The 20,288-nt window shown below is 32.7% G+C and overlaps 1 long non-coding RNA gene across 1 annotated transcript; it reads right to left on the bottom strand.

The window, feature by feature from the left end:
• Window positions 1-4,610: 4,610 nt before the first annotated feature.
• Window positions 4,611-5,533, bottom strand: LOC149248549 (uncharacterized). Its single transcript, XR_016265742.1, has 2 exons — window positions 5,005-5,533; window positions 4,611-4,888 (listed from the first exon to the last, which is right to left on the bottom strand). It is a non-coding gene; the product is annotated as an uncharacterized LOC149248549 (long non-coding RNA).
• Between the last annotated feature and the right edge of the window lie 14,755 nt (window positions 5,534-20,288).

Genomic DNA, 20,288 nt, shown 5'->3' on the forward strand with positions numbered 1-20,288 from the left:
TTATCTTAAATTCCACTTTATATTAAAGAATCTAAAACAATTTTTATGCACCAAAGAATTTGCAAATTGTATTAGAATAAACATTGTAAATTCCACTTTATATTAAAGAATCTAAAACAATTTTTATGCACCAAAGAATTTGCAAATTGTATTAGAATAAACATTTTAAATGCAATAGCACCATGATCCATTCCCTAAAAAAATATGAACTTTGGCATCTCCTCTATTCTAACTCTAACCGTCTTCATTTTCATTTTGCCCACCTTTAAATATCAAATATCATGGACCCCTTTTTAGCTAACATGAACTTTCTTGCATAAATTTTAATTACAATATCTTCGTTGCATAGATGCAAACAAAATGCACATGCACACACATACTTATCATTCATTTTCATTTTTCCCACCTTTAAATATCAAATATCATGCACCCCTGGTTAATTAACATGAACTTTCTTGCATAAACTTTAACTACAATATCTCCGTTGCATAGATGCAAACAAAATGCACATGCACACACATACTTATCATGGCCAATGCATCCTCTTCTCAAAATCTGAATTAACAGTGAATTTCAGTGAAATCCTCAAACATTATTAATTTTAATTGGGTAAATCACATGAGACCAATTGACTTCACAAATATTATTAATTTTAATTAGGTAAATCACACGAGACCAATCAACTTCACAAATATTTTTATCACGGTGACCCAGAAATATAAGAATGTGCTCTATGATTTGAAGTCTTAGCTTGTAGCACAATTTGATTTAAATGACTTGGGGGATACAAAATATATTTTAAGAATTGAGATCAAGAGACAGAGAAAATAGAATGCTTTGGTTGAGCCAAAATAAGTATTTAAACTATGTGCCGCAACAATTTCACATGTCACATTGCAGACTATTAAATGTTTTTATTTCTGTAGGATTCAACAATTTCACATGTCACATTGTAGACTATTAAATGTTTTTATTTCTGTAGGATTCAACAATTTCACATGTCACATTGTAGACTATTAAATGTTTTTATTTATGTAGGATGCAACAATTTCACATGTCACATTGCAGACTATTAAATGTTTTTATTTCTATAGGAACTGAACTTTCAGTTCAACATTGTTCTTCAACAACTATAAATATGGAGGATATAGATTCTATATCTTGTGCTAGAGCAATTGGTAGTTTGACATACATTGCGGTTTGTACTAGACTAGACATTGTCCAAGTAGTGCAAGATTTCAGTACAATCATGGCTATTCTTGAACAATCACATTAGGTCACAATGAAGAGGACCTTCAAGTATTTGCAAGTACTTTTAGATATTCCATTTTCTATCATAGTGATGTTTCAAGGAATCCACACTTAACATAAATACATGGTTATGTGGATTCTTATTGGGTAGGGAAAGTAAGTAGAAAAAGAGATTTATAAGCATTTGTGCATTTCCATTTTTTGGCACAACAATAAGTTGGATGAAAAAGCAACAAGTAGTGGTTTCTTTGTTCACTATATGGGTAGAAGTATATGTTAATGAAATTGTGTTCAAACATAAGGCTGACTCAAAGAACTTTTATAGTTCAATATGATAATAACAATGCCATTTTTTTAGCAAAGAACTTGACCTTTCATTCAAAGATAAAGCTTGTGTATAAATAGGAAACGTGACACTTTTCATAATGTTGTGGATGCATTGATGAAACTAGTGAGCACATAAAATTTCAAGGTATTGTGAGTCTATGGGCCTTATAGTACTTAGAATTTAGCCCACAGTTTCCCTTATAGTCTTGCGAGGTATAAGTTGCAAAACATTGTGACCATAGTTTCCCTTGTAGAGGTATAAGTTGCAAAACATTGTGACCACAGTTTCCCTTATAGTCTTGCAAGGTATAAGTTGCAAAACATTGTGATAGGTGTGCCATACGCCTTGCACCCTTTAGTGGAGTAGGCATTGATCACTATAGGCGAATAAATCCTCAAATACCAAGAAGAAATATTGAGTAGTGGTAGCGAATAAATGCATGTCAATAGTAGTCAACGAATCCTAAGCAATAGGAAATGACCAATTAATCTAGTGATTTGTTGCATGTGGATTGGAAAACCCTACAAGGTTTTTTGTTATGTTTATTTATTGAGTGCTAGGATTGGTGGAAAACTATGTGCCTAAGTTTAAATTACTATTATGTTTTGAAAATTTCTATGGAATCTTTATGTTGCTTTTGAACACTCTTGTTGAGATCACAACATCTTTGTAATATATTATAACAATTTAGTTGTTAAATGATACATAGAGCATGCTTTAGAGTGTGGGGTTTTTAACCAAAAGGTGTTTTTCCAAGAAATTTGTATGTAATGGTTTGTTATTTCTTTGATTTATTTTTGCTTATAGTAAACTTGTTTACTATTATGTTTGCAAAATTTCTATGGAATCTTTATGTTGCTTTTGAACACTCTTTGTTGAGATCACAACATCTTTGTAATATATTGTTATTTCTTTGATTTATTTTTTCTTATAGTAAATTTGTTTAAAGTTTTTATAAATATTTTCTCATTGGTTAGTGTAGAGAATATATTAAGAAGTTCTACTTCTCCTTTCATAAATGATTATCATAACTTCTACTTACTTCTTTTCATAAATGATTAATGACTAAATTAAATTTAAAATATGATTGGTGGTAACAAAATTTGAAGACATCAATATACAAATACAAAGTATCGAAATACCTATTAGTGTCATTGCTTAATGACTAATGAGACAACAAATAGTTGCATGATACATGAAAAGAAGATTGTAAAATATTTTTATTACATAGAAAATTCAAATTAAAATTTCAATAAAATAATAAAAATCCATGAAATTTCAAAGAATTTAAAGTGCTGAAGTGATAAAATGAATAAGTATAACCATTTTAAAACTAAATTAAAAATTTCAATAAAATAATATATAATTTCAATAAAATAACAAAAATCCATGAAAACTTAAAAAAATTTAAGTGTTGAAGTGATAAAATGAATAAGTATAACAATTTTAAAACTAAATTAAAAACTTCAATAACATAACATAATTATAGATATGAACTTTGACATTCTCCATCTTCATTTTCATTATGCCCGCCTCTAACAAAATGATACCAAATATCGTGCATGCCTCAATTTTATTGCACAAGTTTTAACACAATGGTATCTCCGCCGCAGCAGATGCAAACAAAATGCCAACGCATCGCCGGCTCGGGCTCTGAATTAACAGTTAACTTCACTCAACTCAAACTTTATTAGTTTTAATTGGGTAAATCACACACATCTTTCCCATTTCTCGCACGGTGACTCCCAGAAATGTAAAACGCGAAATCTAAAAAGCCTTCATTATGTTGGAGATATTTAGTACATCAAAATTAACACGGCTATGGATGGATTATCCCTAATCTTTTATCATTAAGCAACCCTGTAAATAAAAGGCTATGGATTATCCCTAATCTATTATCATTAGGCACTGTCATCTTTGGACTAGCTTGTTGTAGCAGAGTATTGCAAAACTGGAACATTGACACAAAAACTTTCCCAAAAGATAATATTAAATTATCTGCCCTCGAAAAGCATAGGTTGGAAGGAGACACACTGTTGAAACAATCCTATTAGGCTTATCAAAATAAGCAAAGATGGGTAATGAGCTAATGAAGGAAAATTCTACTAATCACTAGGGTATGAGAGAAAAATTAATACAAATGAAGGTTTCCTAAAGTTAAGGAAGATGAGAAGCTATCCTAGAGTTGGAGAAGATGCAAGTTTGTAATATACCTAATGTGCACAATAAATTGTGTAATCTAATGCAATGCACACCATGAATAAAATCATAAAGTAGAAGCACAACACCTTCCAGAATTCCTTGGAAGTATAAATTACCATCAAAATCAGCCCATAACTTCAAAATACCATATCCATAAACTACAACCTCTGATATTTCACATCAAGGTCGTGTCAGTGGTCACCAAAATAATAAAATCATTATCTCAATCATCGACCCAAGATATTTTTCTTCCTGAAGCCAAAAAAACATTTAATACTAAACAGAAAATATCCTTCACAGATAATAATTATCTTAATAAAAGAAGCCAAAAAGCAGAACAAGCTGAAAGCTTATTTTTCTTATCAACAGCTAGAAAGATAAGTTAACATGAAAAACGAGGCAACATCCTCTGCAAAAAGTTGTTCGAAACCCTCCTGCACTTATCTATAGTTTCATTTCATAAATCTAAATCTAAATACAACATATGTTTCAAATATTCCATCTCATCCTAAATAGGTAAATCTAATACCATACAACTATTTCAAATATCCCATCTCCTCTTAAACACACTGTGATTCTTCAAAAGAATGTATAATATATCTTAACAAATATATAAAGATTCTGCATCCAAAACGATACCCAGATATGCATGGATAATAAAAGAAATGCTTAAAATAGATCCAGTAGTTAAAAACCAAAGCATCGTCAACAACATGGATCACATGAAATCTTGCCCTCTTCAGGGCACACGGAGATTGACTCATGAATTTTTCTCATTCGCCCTCTTCTTTTAAAGTGATTTTGTTGGATTGTTTTGGAAGAACCAGTACAAGCAAAATAATTAATAGGATGCTACCATTCACTGTCTTTTTCAAGCAAATTTTTTTGGGATCCTTGTGGAGAGGGTGATTTAGAGAATGGTCCGGTGACTCAGACTGCTGTCCACATAATTGTAAAATGATAGACTGTGGTGATTGAAAAATTAAATGTGCAGGTGCAACCTTCACAACCCACAGGTAACAACATGGATGTGTAATAAACCTGGTATTATAATTGAGCCTTGAGCTTAGCCAAGGCCGAGGCAAAATCAAAAGACCTAATCTGTCTCTGGGTACATTCACACAAATTTATAGATTAAACTCAACTCTTCAAGGCGATTACAATAACAATGATACAAGCAATTATATTTTTATCTGAAAAATGGTGATGAAAGAAGAAAATACCCCAAGAATCGGATCCTCTGGAGCCTGTTCCAAATGTTGGAATGCAGAGACTGCAGAACCCGCAGTTAGCTGAAAACTAAGATCCCCATCTCTATCTGACTGCCCCTCCATTGAAGTCGCACCTAATTGCCTCACTAGCGATTCAATTCTCCGACCCGCAACACTTAAGCTCTCCTCACTCTGCCCCTTCCAAGACGAACAAGCCGATAAGCCCTTCTCCATTATTCTGTTTTAAAGGGATCGCGAGTAAAATGGTTGTTTTATAGGGAAGACCCAAAGAGGAAAATAATAAAATATTTTGTTTGGAGGAGACGTAGTTGCACAGGAATGGATGGTGGTAACGGCGCCGATTCCGTGCTCCCCTTTCTCTAATCACTACATGGTCTGCAGTTCGTTCACAGTCCCAGCATCTCCTTCCCATGTGATTCGAGACTGGAACCCATGACCAAGGACAAGCGGTTCGAAGCTGGGTGCAGTAGGTGCGAACGTCTCACTCTCGTCTGTGGGAGAATTACGAGCGGTGGTCAAGTAATGGAATAACCAGCGCGCCCAATTTCAAAATTTAAAATTCAAATCCTTGATGCATGTATGGTATGTATGGTATGGGATGAAGGGGTCACACGGACGACTGACAACATTACATGTATGGTATGGGATGAAGGCAAGTGCATGCGAATACATACCGAATCGGAATTCGTTCGCCGGAGAAATGATGCACACCGCTGACCGCTTCAGAACCCGCTTCCCAACACTGTACTTAAGGTCTCTTAAGAGTGCATTTATAATGCTATAGTCCATAAAATAGCACTTGCCATCGCAGGCTGCCTGCTGCTCTGCCATCTGCCCCCTGCCTCGTCACCAAAAGTAACTTTCGTAAAAAACGATATAGAGCACATGGTCGGCTGCCAAAAATTTCAAAATGACTTCTCAACACCGCCGCCCAAGTCCACGAGATTCCTTGCGCCCACTGCAAATCAATTTGACTAGTTCTTACCTTAATTTAGTTTCTTAGTTTTCAAGTTTCTTCTGTTTTCTACGTAAATCAATTTAAAATATTTTACTTTGGGATTTTTCCAATAAATTAAATAAATCATAGTAATTATATAAATAAATGGTTAATAAATTTTGATAAGCACTAATTTATATATATATATATATATTAGGTGAGATTTATCTCATTTTACCATGGAAATTATAAATATGTTTGGTTGAGTATTATGGGCCAATACAACTTTTATCAATATCACTTGCTCCAAAAAACATATATATATTAAAATTATTATTAATTATTTTAGTTTTTTAGATTGGAATTAAGTATCTTATGTTTTAAAGAAATTGTAGTTTTGTATGGTTTAAATTAAGTTTTTTTTAATGTATAAATTTGGGCTATTAACCTATTTCCTTACATTCCATGAAATCGAACTCTTAGTCAAACAAAAGCAATTTTAAGACGTACTCTAGAACTAAAAAGGTAATTGTCAACAATTCCAATTTATAAACACAATTCTTTTATAAAATTTGTAAGAAATGTGTATATATTTAACTATTACTCCCGTTTATGTTTTACTCTATCTATCACCACAGGTGTTACTTAAGCACATACTTGTAATACTTTAAGTGGCTTAAGCATTCAAGTAAATCAAAATCTATTTTGTTAATTGTACAATTTGACCATCAAAATGAAATGAATCTAAAACATTGCTCGAAACTATTTATTAACTTCTTAAAATTAATAAATGTAGAAATGGTGTTGACTAACTTAATTGTAAACATGGAAATAATGTAGATATGTTACCTTGGAAACCATTTTTGATCAAACCATCTAGAAACGACCTTTCTTTGGCTCTTTTATGCTTTAGGAATTATTGCAAATAGAAACTATACACTTACATATAACAATTTTGGGTATCTTTATTCCTAGGCTTCACATTATTATTCTTTATCTATTTTCTTTTTGTGACATTAATATTGAAAGCTTTCAATTTTCCATGGGTAAATCTATTTAGGCCCCTCTTCACCTTTGATTGATTTATTTTCTTGTTGATGGTGCATGTGAGTGGACCATGCCAATTGAAGAGGGCTCCCGTGTGAATTCGAATATGCACACACATAGAAAGAAAAACATATTTTTATTAAAGTAGGAATTAAGATACTTACAACTTGCAAAAAAACACCTATAGCCTAAGGAAAAACAACCATGGAAAATGGATATGAGATCATTCAACTAAGGTTATTACCTAGTTTCCTTAAATATATATCTACAAAACTAAGTGATCAATAAGCATCTAGTCTACAGAGACTTTATATCAAATAATGACATGCATATATGTGTGTGTGTGTGTGTGTAGGTGTGTGTGCCCACAAAACAACAAATTTGGCTTGGTTTGAAATGTCTTGTTCATGATGAGATCTCATCAGATGCTCAATCTAGTATGGTTGAATTCTCATAGATGTCACCTAGAAGGGACAATGGGTAGAGAACATATATATTTCATACTCCTTAGAAGGAATGTCATTCAATAACTCACAATTCGTTCATTTGATCAGGAGAAGTTGGATTAGAATCCAAGTCCAAATAGTTTCCTTGAAATCCAATGAATACACATCTATCTCTTCTGCAAACAACATTAAAATTCTCACTTGAATGAAACAAACAATCAACCCATGAGTGTGCTAGTGCATATCGAACCTACTTAGCTGAAAGAAAAAAACCTCTTCCTTGACATAATAAATTTGGACCACCATCTTTCTTGTTGCCACTTGCTCTCCCTGAGTGTATTGGTCACCCACCTTTATTGGATTATTTGGGCCAGAGGCCTCACATAGTGTCACTGACTTACCACTCACTTATGAAAGTTATCCTATGTCACAATGTATTTTGTGGAATAGTTGAAGTGTCACTCTGACTACAATCTGCACCATATATCGAGCGTCTCAACATATCACTTAAAAGTTGTGAAAGATATGGCTCATGAAGAACGACATCTACTACCACTGATGAAACATTAAGACACTTTAATAAATTGTACTTTATTCACTACAAACTCTATATGGTGGACCCCCACATTGATTCCATGTGATTATGATCATGGGGAGGATAGAGGATAGTCCATCTTATAGTTTTACTTTGTTGGTCACCTTATGCATCCCGTAAGATCTCCTTAGTAATATCTCATATATACAAATTCTATGGCATGTATGAGTAAGGGACATTTGATTTCAGAATTATGGAAATTTTATTGTGAGTGTTCCATACAATTTCCAGAATTCAATAAGTCGTTTATGTGTTATGGTCATTTTGTTTTTTTTTTATTATGATAGATATGTGTGTTTAATGAAACCTTTATTAGTGAAGGGTTAATTTATTATCAAAACATCACCCTTGAAGGGAAAAATTTTAAACATAATGTTTCTTGAAGGGCAACATAAAGACCTAAAACATCAAAAAAAATTGTATGATGGGTAAAGAGGAATCCAAATTCCAACCCTAAGCGAAGGGGTGAGAAGGTAACTAGCTGTCACCATCTCTTAAGAGATATATACATGGTATTTAATTTAATTATCATATTTATGAGAGTTTATATCATGTTAAATACAACCATGATGGGTTGGTAAAGAGATGGTGTTTTAAATGTATGTGGTTTAAGTTAAATGTAGTTACGATGGGTTGGATGGGTTGGTAAAGGATGGTGTGTTGAATGTTTGTGGTTTTTTAAAGTTGGATTTATAGTAAAAATTTGGTATGGAGTAGTCTAACCAGGCGGAGGAAGGCGGAGGAATTGTCTGGAACCTCGATGGTCGGAAAACTTTCTGACACCGGCCACCGGCATTTTTTTCCCTCAAACCTCGATGTCCGTCGCTCCATGCAGGAATGCCTGGAAATTCAATGGTGATGTGACACTTCTGTGGATGTCCATACATCCATAACATTGATGGTCATACATTTTCTGGCTTGCAACACCTTCACGACTCTCCCCTATTTCCCGACAGTTTTGGCTCTCGCATTAATGCACATCACCTAGATATTTGTTGCCTTACCTTCAAGGTGTGACAACAGTCCTTCTATTTCAAATTTCAAATTTGAGTTTTGAGCGCGGAGCAGAGTGCTACGTGAATGTCCAAGCCCGGGAGGTTGGCTTCGTCATGTGTTTCTTCCTTTTTCTTTAGAGATAGGTGTTCTTGGACGACCTACTGCATTCACGACAAGGAGAAATATTAGAACAAAGTGATTTATTCATTCTGTCCTTCTTTGTTTTGGTGTGGGATGCTTTCTTCGCGGACCACTGAGCACGATGAGAAATTAGGCATAATTTCATTGATTTTTTACCAAATGGTAAAATAGTCAAAACTACATAGAAAGGCAGGCAGCAGAATCTTCAACGTAGAGGCTAAAGATAAAGAAATGAAATGAATATGTGATTCAATCCCATTATGTGTGTTTTTGAGGTATTGGTGAGAGTTTGATTTTGTGTTTTAAGGGGTTTTTGAAATGTTGGAGTACCCAGAAATGACAGTGATGTTGAACTCTCACGGAATTGGGTTTATAAATGTCATAGCACTCTCTGGCTAGAGTGTTATGTTGCCAGTGTTGGGTCGCCAAAAAATGTTGGAGTTGAAGAAGGAACCAGGAGGAAGCTCCATGAAAATGATTTCTTGTGAGCATCATCAACAATAGCACGTAGAGGGAGGAGCATCGGTCTCATGGACGATGAGTTGCTCTCAGTCTTCTCCAGGGGTTCCCCTGATAATTGTGTTTACCATTATTGATTTGGTAGAGATAATGTGTAATTAATTTAAATGTTGTGTGATAAATAGATTAAAAACAGAATCTCCTCAAAAAAATGTTGTTGTTGTTTTTTCCTGAAGATGTGGTGGAACCCTCTAGCAATAATGTAGCATACAAGAAGAGCCACTCTTTGGCCTCTTTGGCCTTGAAACCCGGGTAAGCCAAGATCCCAAAAGCCTCACAACATTTGTTGTCAAAATAAAAGGATTGATAATTCAAAGAACCACGCAAATCAAAATAGTCCCACGAATATCCCAGCTAAGAGAATCGCTATGTATATTGGGATTTGTAATGACATGGCACGGAGGAGGCCTCTCCATTGATATCAACACCCTTTTTTGTTTCCTAATTTTGCTCATTTTTTAGAGATCCGGTAGTTCTAGATCAAGATATTTTATTTTGTATAAGATGTATTATTACACATTGTTTGGAATGGATATGAAGATTGACGCTTAAAGAGAAAAAAAATTTGGTGAAGCTTTGAAGGAGAGTAAAGTAATTTAATAAAATATAATAATTAATAGTTTTGTTTATGTGAATTTGAAGATGAAAACATGTCCATAAAAACGTTTATATTTTTAATTATTTCACATAAATTTATATATATATATATATATATATATATATATATATATATATTTAATAATTTAATTTTTAACATTAATATATATTTTTAAAAGGTTATTTATCAAAAATAAAGCAATTGTCTATTTTATATATAATTTCGATTTTTATATTTTATTATTTCTTTCCATATATTTTAATTGATGTATCTAGACAAATATAATATTATTGGATAAATTTAAATTCGAAATCTCTATGAAGAATGAAATAGATACAAAGCTGCTTTGGACCCAAGCTCAGCATTTTAGGAAAGAGTTTTCAATTCATTAGAGTGAATGATCATGCAAAACATACGGCAGTTTACGTTACATTCAAGTAGAATAAGTCAATGTTTATATTCAAGTAGAATAAGTTAATATTTACATTCAATTTTGTGATTGATTTTAAGAAAGATAAAGGATTTTGCTCAAAGATGTTGATTTAGATGATCATTATAATAATATTGGACATCAAATTTAGATTACAAAAAAGAAAATACATTGCAAGAAAACAATCCATATAAATAAATGTGATGTAAAGGATGAAATTAATGTACTTACTTCACTTGATTGAATTTAATTTTATCATTTTAAAAATCTATTAATTTATATGAAAAAGTAATTTTCAATATTTTTTCTATATTAAATATTCTTTAGTAGTTTTGTAATATATATATATATATATTTTGATTTAATTTAAACCTATTGATGTAAAAATACATCATGCAAATTATATGACACTATTAAATTAACATAATTTGCCACTATACTAAATAGGCATAATCAAATTTAATAAGCACTTAAAATCAACATTTTCTAGTCTTGGTTTATTAAAATTATATTGAAGTAGTTATGTATACTTTTCAAAGGTTCCCAAATTCTTGTTGTTAAACTTTGAGACTATACAATAATCATTTTGTGGAGAGGCTTTGAACTTAGGTTGGCTTATTCAAACTCCTTAGATTCTTTCTAATTTGATTTTATTTCGACCCTATGTGTTTGGTGTTTGATTAACTTTGGATTTGATTCCCTTTGTGTGTATCACTCTCTCTCTCTCTCCCACACACACATACATTCTCTGGCATCTTTTTAGATGCAACACTTAACAAGTCCTTGAGCTTTGGTACAAAAATTGGTTATAAAGGTCTCTAGTTTTGGTGCTTTGCTACTCCATGGGATAATTTTGGTTTTCAATAGCCTTTTTTTTCCTGTTTCAAGTTTCTTTATCTTAGAGTTTACTTGATTTCATAGTTGAAGTTATCGAATATCAAGATAAACAATAAATATACAAAAAATTGCAAGCAGATGTGAAGATGATCAATAATAACAAGTCTACTATTTGCACTTTTTAAGTGAAGGTCCAGGACAAGTAACCTAGAGACAAAATGCACCATGTTAAGTAATTTGGGTGTTCCTCTAAGCAAGAATGTCAACTCAAGGACCTCAAATCAAATAACTCTAGACAATTTAGTACAAGGAGAACTCAAGGAGGAAGATATTGTGGATATCTCTTTGAAGTTATAAATCAATGAGTAAGATCTAGAGCTCCTTAATCAAAAACCTAATGAAGCTATGAGCTACAACATGTTCTATTTAGAGCATTTTTACTAGAGTTATGTGTGTGTGTGTGTGTGTGTGAAAGTTTCTACAAAATCTAAAATGGGAGTAGAGACTAGGGGTTTTGTTAAGAGACATTTGTAAGCTTGTTATTTTTGTTTTAGATCCATTATACTCATCCAGAGTACAAAATGTACTCTGGAGTACTTGGCATTGGATTTATCCAGAACTTGTTGGCGGATGTGCAAGATGTGTTCAATAACCATGTTACTTTATCATCCTCAGATTGTTGATATGTGGATTTTGCCTATGTATTCAAATGAGGCATGGCAACATCAATCAAACATAACAGTTGAAATCCTAAACCCACTTGAAAGGGGTTGTGACTCGTCGAGCTATGGAGAGCTTTGTTACACTTGTGTTACACATAGGGAAGTCTTTCATCCCATGTTTGTGGATGCTTGGTGTTGTACATTCACAAGATGTGTACGATCATTTAGCTGAAAACCTTTGTTTGGCCATGAGTCTGGGAATAAAAATTTGCAAAGCCTAAAAAATTCTGAAGCACTGTTAGAGTTGTCAGGGATGACCAATCCTGAATGACTTGGATCTTATCTAGATCCACATGCACGCCTTGCTCATTAATGATGTAACCCGTATATTGGACTTGGCTTATGCCAAAGGTGAATTTCTCCAAGTTGGAGCATAGTTTTTGTTGTTGCAGGGTTTGAAGTACTTATTAAATGTGTTGCAAGTGCTCTTCCCAATTCTTGTGGAAGATGATAATGTCATCCATATGTATAACCACGAACGATTTTGTAAAAGGTTGCAAAATGTCATCCATCAGCCTCATAAAAGTTGCATGGGAATTTTTCGACCCGAAAGGCATGGCCAATCACTCAAAAAGACCCTCCTTGGATTTGAACGCAGTGTTCCATACATATGTGGGCTCTATTGGAACCTAGTGATAGCCATACTTTAAATTGATCTTGTTGAAGTACTTTGACCCCTTGAGTTGTACAAGAAGGTCATCAATCTATGGGATTGGATATATGTTCTTGACAGTGATTTTATTTATTGCTCGATAATCAATGCAGAGTCTCCAAGTCTCATCCTTCTTCTATACAAGTACAATCATGCTCCTATGAGGTGAGGAACTTGGTCGAATGTGCCCTTTTTGCATCAACTCCTGGATCTTTTTCTTGATTTCTTCATTTTCTAGAATAGAGTGGCGGTATATATTGGGAGTCATATTGATTGAATGTTAACCTGAGAGTATAAAGGTACCCCTGTGGGTGAGGAGAAGATGTCCCTGTATTCTTCCGCAACCTTATCCATAGGTTTTTGTTGCGTGGTGAAACTCACACGATTCTGCTTCCCATATACATAATTTATCTATTTATATATTGAAATAAATAAAATTAAAAAATTTATAATAGGGAGAAAACACATATTTTTAAATATTAAGTATTTATTTTTATTTAAATGATTAAAATTATTTAATCATTTATAATGATAAATATTACAAGAAAAATAGTGGAGCAGATCGTGTACACAGATTCATTCAAACAATTCATATACTTCTCTACACAAAACCAAAATACAAGCCACATAAATAGTGTTCACGAGATCCAATAGATTCTAACCAAGGAATTGCTTGTTGAGAAAATCTATCAACAAAACTCCAACAACCAACAACCCAATCCTACCTATATACTAATGTAAGCATTATTCAATGTCCCCCTTTTAATGCTTACATTACATCATTACAAAGATTAAAACAAAAATGACAAATTACAATTCACTTGTCACATTTGTCTAACTAGTCTTCCTTGACACTTATCCCCACTCTGAAGTCTCCAGGAAAACATTATTTTCACCACCATAATCTTTGATCTTCCCATTGAACTCATTTAAGACAGAACTGCCTTTAACAATCTTTGATGAACTTTGTATAATTGACGCTTCTCGAACTACTAAAGGACAATCTCAATACTGGACTATATCCAGCAATCAATTACGCATATGGCCTTTCTACACACATGTATATCATAAAATAACTTGTAACTGATGCTCTTGAAGCCCGGATCACAACAAGATTCATCAACATATAACAAATTCATACAATTAACTTAGCGATAAGTTCTCTCGATACCGAAGAATGTTAAGAACCACTAATTTAATTATATTCCTTTGTTCATTAACTGGTTCTGCACTTTTTACATCCATACTTAACAAAAAAAACTTAGAAAATTCATAAAACTATCCGCTATCATCAGAGCATAAACAAGTTACCATGTCCCTCCTTGGCACAAGTAAACTCAATGCACGAAGCTCTGTAATACAATAAGCAAACCAAAAAATCATCCAGAAACCCAGTGTATTGTGATTGCCATTTGCAAGACGCATTCATTGATGTGCCTGTGTTATATCATGTTAAATATGACTCATGACAACTCAAAAATGCCTGTTGGTCAATGTCTCAGCTAGGCTTACAACACCCAAGTATCTTCTGTGAAACTCAAACACATCTTGTGCTAATGACTTAGTAAATATATCAGCGAATTGATCACTAGATTTACAAGGATTCAAGTGAACTGCTCAATTGTTCACAAGTTCTCTAATAAAGTGATATCTAGTATCAATATGCTTTCTCTTTTGATGAAACACACTATTCTTGGATAGTGCAATCGTTAAAGTGTTGTCACAGTAAATTGTTGTTGATCCTTGTTGTTTCTGCTTGAGTCCATCAAATACTCTTCTTAACCACGCTGCTTGACATGTTGCTACATATTCTTCTTTCACTGACAAAAGTGTCACAATGGGTTGCTTCTTAGATGCCCATGAAATCACACCTGAACCAAGGTGGAACACAAAACCAGAAGTGCTCTTCCTATCATCCAAACTGTCCGCAAAATCACTATCTGTGTATCCAATCAAATCTTTCTTTTATGTGCTTGCATACATTATGCCACAATCTCTAGTTCCTGCTATGTATCTCAGAATTCATTTTCCCACACTCCAAATTCCTTAACATGGTGCATTTTGTCTCTAGGTTACTTGTCCTGGACCTTCACTTAAAAAGTGCAAATAGTAGACTTGTTATTATTGATCATCTTCACATGTGCTTGCAGTTTTTTGTATATTTATTGTTTATCTTCATATTCGATAACTTCAACTATGAAATCAAGCAAACTCTAAGATAAAGAAACTTGAAACAAGAAAAAAGGGCTATTAAAAACCAAAATTATTCCATGGAGTAGCAAAGCACCAGAACTAGAGACCATTATAACCAATTTTCGTACCAAAGCTCAAGAACTTGTTAAGTGTTGCATCTAACAAGATACCGGGGAATGTATGTGTGTGTGGGAGAGAGAGAGAGGGATACACACAAAGGGACTCAAATCCAAAGTAAATCAAACACCAAACACATAGGGTCAAAATAAAATTAAATTACAAAGAATCTAAGGAGTTTGAATAAGTCAACCTAAGTTTAAAACCTCTCCACAAAATGATTATTGTATAGTCTCAAAGTTTAACAACAAGAATTTGGGAACCCTTGAAAAGTATACATAACTACTTCAATATAATTTTAATAAACCAAGACTAGAAAATGTTGATTTTAAGTGCTTATTAAATTTGATTATGCTTATTTAGTATGGTGACAAATTATTTTAATTTAATAGTGTCATATAATTTGTATGATGTATTTTTACATCAATAGGTTTAAATTAAATCTATATATATATATATATATATATATATAATACAATACTACTAAATAATATTTAATATAGAAAATTATTGAAAATTACTTTTGCATATATATTAATAGATTTTTAAAATGATAAAATTAAATTCGATCAACTAAATTAAGTACATCCTTTACATCACATTTATTGATATGGATTGTTTTCTTGCAATGTCTTTTCTTTTTTGTGATCTAAATTTGATGTGTAATATTATTATAATGATCATCTAAATAATCATCTTTGAGCAAAATCATTTCTTAAGATCAATCACAAAATTGAATGTAAATATTAACTTATTCTACTTGAATATAAACATTGACTTATTCTACTTGAATGTAACATAAACTACCCTATGTTTTGCATGATCATTCACTCTAATGAATTAAAAACTCGTTCCTATCTTTGAGCAAAATCCTTTCTTAAGATCAATCACAAAATTGAATGTAAATATTAACTTATTCTATTTGAATATAAACATTGACTTATTCTACTTGAATGTAATATAAACTACCCTATGTTTTGCATGATCATTCACTCTAATGAATTAAAAACTCTTTCCTAAAACGCTGAGCTTGGGTGCTTTTTTTTTGGTAGGTAAGCACCCACGGGGGATTTGAACCAGTGACCTATCGCAAGGAGTGCTTTAACAATGCACCCATTCACCGTCAATCCAAAGCCCCATGGATGTAACTTGGTATCTATTTCATTCTTCATAGAGATTTCGAATTTAAATTTCTCGAATAATATTATATTTGTCTAAATACACCAATTAAAATATATGGAAAGAAATAATCTATATATATATGTACAATTGCTTTATATTTGATAAATAACCTTTTAAAAATATATATTAATTTTAAAAATTAAATTATTAAAAAATATATAAAAATTTATGTTAAATAATTAAAAACATACACGTTTTTATGGACATATTTTCTTCTTCAAATTCACATAAATAAAGATATTAATTATTATATTTTATTAAATTACCTTACTCTCCTTCAAACCTTCACCAAAATGTTTTTCTCTTTAAACGTCAATCTTTATATCCATTCGGAACAATATGTCATAGTACATCTTATACAAAATAAAATATCCTGATTGAGAACTACCAGATCTCTGAAAAATTAGCAAAATTAGGAAACGAAGAAGGGTGTTGATATTAATGGAGAGGCCCCTTCTGTGCCCTGTCGTTACAAATCCCAATATACATAGCGATTCTCTTAGCTGGGATATTCGTGGGGATTATGTTGATTTGCGTGGTTCTTTGAATTTTCAATCATTTTATTTTGAAAACAAATGTTCTGAGGCTTTTGGGATCTTGGCAACCCCAGTTTCAAGGCCAAAGAGTCTCTTCCTATATGCTACTACTTACACATTATCTCTACCAAATCAATAATGGTAAACACAATTATCAAGGAACGGACCATACCTAGAGAAGACTGAGAGCAACTCATCCTCCATGAGACCGATGCTCCTCCTTCTACGTGTTGTTGTTGATGATGCTCATGAGAATTCATTTTCAAAGAGAGCCCTCCTGGTTCCTTCTTCAACTCCAACATTTTCTGGCAACCCAACACTAGCAACATAACACTCTAGCCAGAGAGTGCTATGACATTTATAAACCCAATTCCCTAAGAGTTCGGCATCACTATCATTTATGGGTACTCCAACATTTCAAAAACCCCTTAAAACACAAAATCAAACTCTCACCAATACCTCAAAAACACACATAATGGGATTGAATCGCATATTCATTTCATTTCATTATCTTCGGCCTCTACGTTGAAGATTTTGTCGCCCGCCTTTCTACTCAATTTTGACTATTTCACCATTTAGTAAAAAATCAATGAATTATGCCTAAATTCTCATCGTGCTCAGTGATCTGCGAAGAAAGCATCCCGCACCAAAACAAAGAAAGGCACAATGAATAAATCGCTTTGTTCCGATATTTCTCCCTATCGTGAATGCAATAGGTCATCCAGCAAGACCCAACTCTAAAGAAAAAGGAAGAAACACATCATGAAGCCAACCTCCCTGGCTTGGGCCTTCACGAAGCACTTTGCTCTGAGCTCAAAACTCAAATTTGAAATTTGAAATAGAGGGACTGTTGTCGTGCCTCAAAGGTAAGGAAACAAATATCCAGGCGATGTGCATTAATGCGGGAGACAAAGCTGTCGGAAAATAGGGGAGAGTTGTGAAGGTGTTGCAAGCTAGAAAATGTATGACCATCAATATTATGGATGTATGGACATCCATAGAAGTGTCACATCACCATCTAATTGTCAGGCATTCCTGCACAGAGTGACGAACATCGAGGTTTGAAGGAAAAAAATGTCGGTGGCCAGAGTTAGAAAATTTTCTGACTGGCGGAGGTTCTGGCCAATTCCTCCGCCTGCTTAGACTACTCCATTTGGTATTGCAAAGAGGTGATGGTCGTGGATGGTTATTTCTGAGACCCCTCTCTATTTTCTTTCCCTTCCATTACGACACCTCTCCGTTCTTGGCTCTTAGCATGACATATATGGCATGGGAGTGTTGATGGTTTTTTGGAATGTATTCTATGGTGTTTCTAGAGTGATAACTTTCTCCGGGCATCAACTTGCTTAGCTAGCAAGTCCTATCTTTTCTAACTCAGTAGTTGGTATTTCTTTTACTTTTAGTGGGTATGTGTTAGCTTTTAGAGTTGTCCTTGTTTTCATCCACTGGGGCCTTTTCCTTGGCATATTGTCCCCTTCCCTATGGTTCTTACTCTAGTTCTAGGTGGGTTTGTCTCTACCTGTGGCCTCTCATTAGTATTTCCCATTCTATTTACTTGTTCTGTTGGAGGATTTTTTAACTCTCAATTGGTGTGCTTCTAGCTTCTCTTTTATATTTAGGTTGATTTCTTTGACACTCAACAAAATTCCTAGATAAAGGGGGAGAGGGGAATATAGTCACTCCCATGCCATTATTGCTAATCGGGTGCTTGGTACTCAACCAAGTGATACTGGCCACACTTGGGGAGACAAAACTAATATCTCCGTACAATTGACCTCTACTAAAGTCATTGCTTGGGGAAGTTCTTCTTGACATGAATGACACCAACTATGAACTCCTTTTCAAAATGAAGTCCAACTGCTTTTTCAAGATATGGATAATTACCTGACTCATTTGGACATTGTTATTCTACACAAGGGACCAATCCCCTACATAGTGTTGAGCACGATGATTGAATAAAAGTCCCCACCTCATCTTTACTAGCCACACTTATAAAATTATGATCATAGCTATTATTTTTATGGTTTCTAATGTTAATTATGTTTATCTACATATTGATTTTATGTTAGTTGGTTTTATATTAACTGTTGGTATCTGCGGTTTTATATTAACTGTTGGTATATGCTATATGGTTTACATGTCATGGTATTTTGAATCTTATTAGTTTACTGAACAAAGATATATAAATTTCCTTTTTGAAGACAAAAATTCTACTTTAAATCTAATTTCCTATGTGACATACGAAGATAGATAGTAAATCTTTGTAAAATATAGTTTTTTACATTAATTAAAAAATCTAAACTAAAAATAAAATTAAAACAAATTTATTACCAGTAATTTTTTTTGTTTATTATTATTATTATTATAAATTTTACAAAATATTATAAACCAAAATTAAAATAAGAATACTAAATCTTCGCACTTCCCCGAAATTCATTAGATAAGACATGTAGCGACTGTAAGGAGAAGTGATCACAATACAAACAATGTGTTCAATTATTTGGGTAATTTTTTGGCCTGTCTGGTAAATCAGATACAGGACGAAGAGTGACCTCCGCGATAGAAAATGGTCTCCACTGCGACGACATGAGTTACCTAAATATAGCCTGGGAGGCCATTAATTTCTTTTAATTATCATTATTAATTAATTATTTTTCATTATAGTTTTTAATATATATATATAATTTATTTTACATAATTTTTTTATTATTAAAATAGGAAAAACATAATAAAAATATAAATTTACCTTTCCGTATATTCATATACGCAACTTAGACTTTTAAGCGATGTGAATTTATTCTCTTAAAAGTCGTAATGATATATTTTAATTCAAAGTTATTTTTTATTGTATATATAATTATATATTATATATTAAAAATATATAAAATTTAAATATATTATTTTGTATTGGGATGAAATTGGAAAAGATGAAAGATTTAAATATAAATATAATTGGATATTTGGTTTTTTTATTACACAATTGTTTTTAATTATTAAGTTAAAGCATGAACAAAGTTACATAAAAATTACACTGAAACTTGAACAAAGTTTACAAAATTAAAAATTAAATATCTCTTTAGTTTAAAATATAATAAAAAGCTTTAAATTGACCCAACTCACATTCCACTTTAAGATAACCACCAAAATAAAATAAAAAAAGCTATAAGATGAATATACTTGTATAAGAAATTAATTAAGCTAAGTTATAACTATCCTCACAACTCCTAGTATCTCAAGTGGAAATATTGCCATGTGGAAATATCAGATATGTGGTGGAAAGTTTCCATATGTTTAAAGAAAATCAATGCTTTGCTAAGTAGATGTAGT

Source organism: Pinus tabuliformis, chromosome 7, assembly GCF_031772625.1.
Source record: "Pinus tabuliformis cultivar Carrire ecotype Pingquan chromosome 7, CPIR1, whole genome shotgun sequence".
NCBI classification, from domain to species: Eukaryota; Viridiplantae; Streptophyta; class Pinopsida; order Pinales; family Pinaceae; genus Pinus; species Pinus tabuliformis.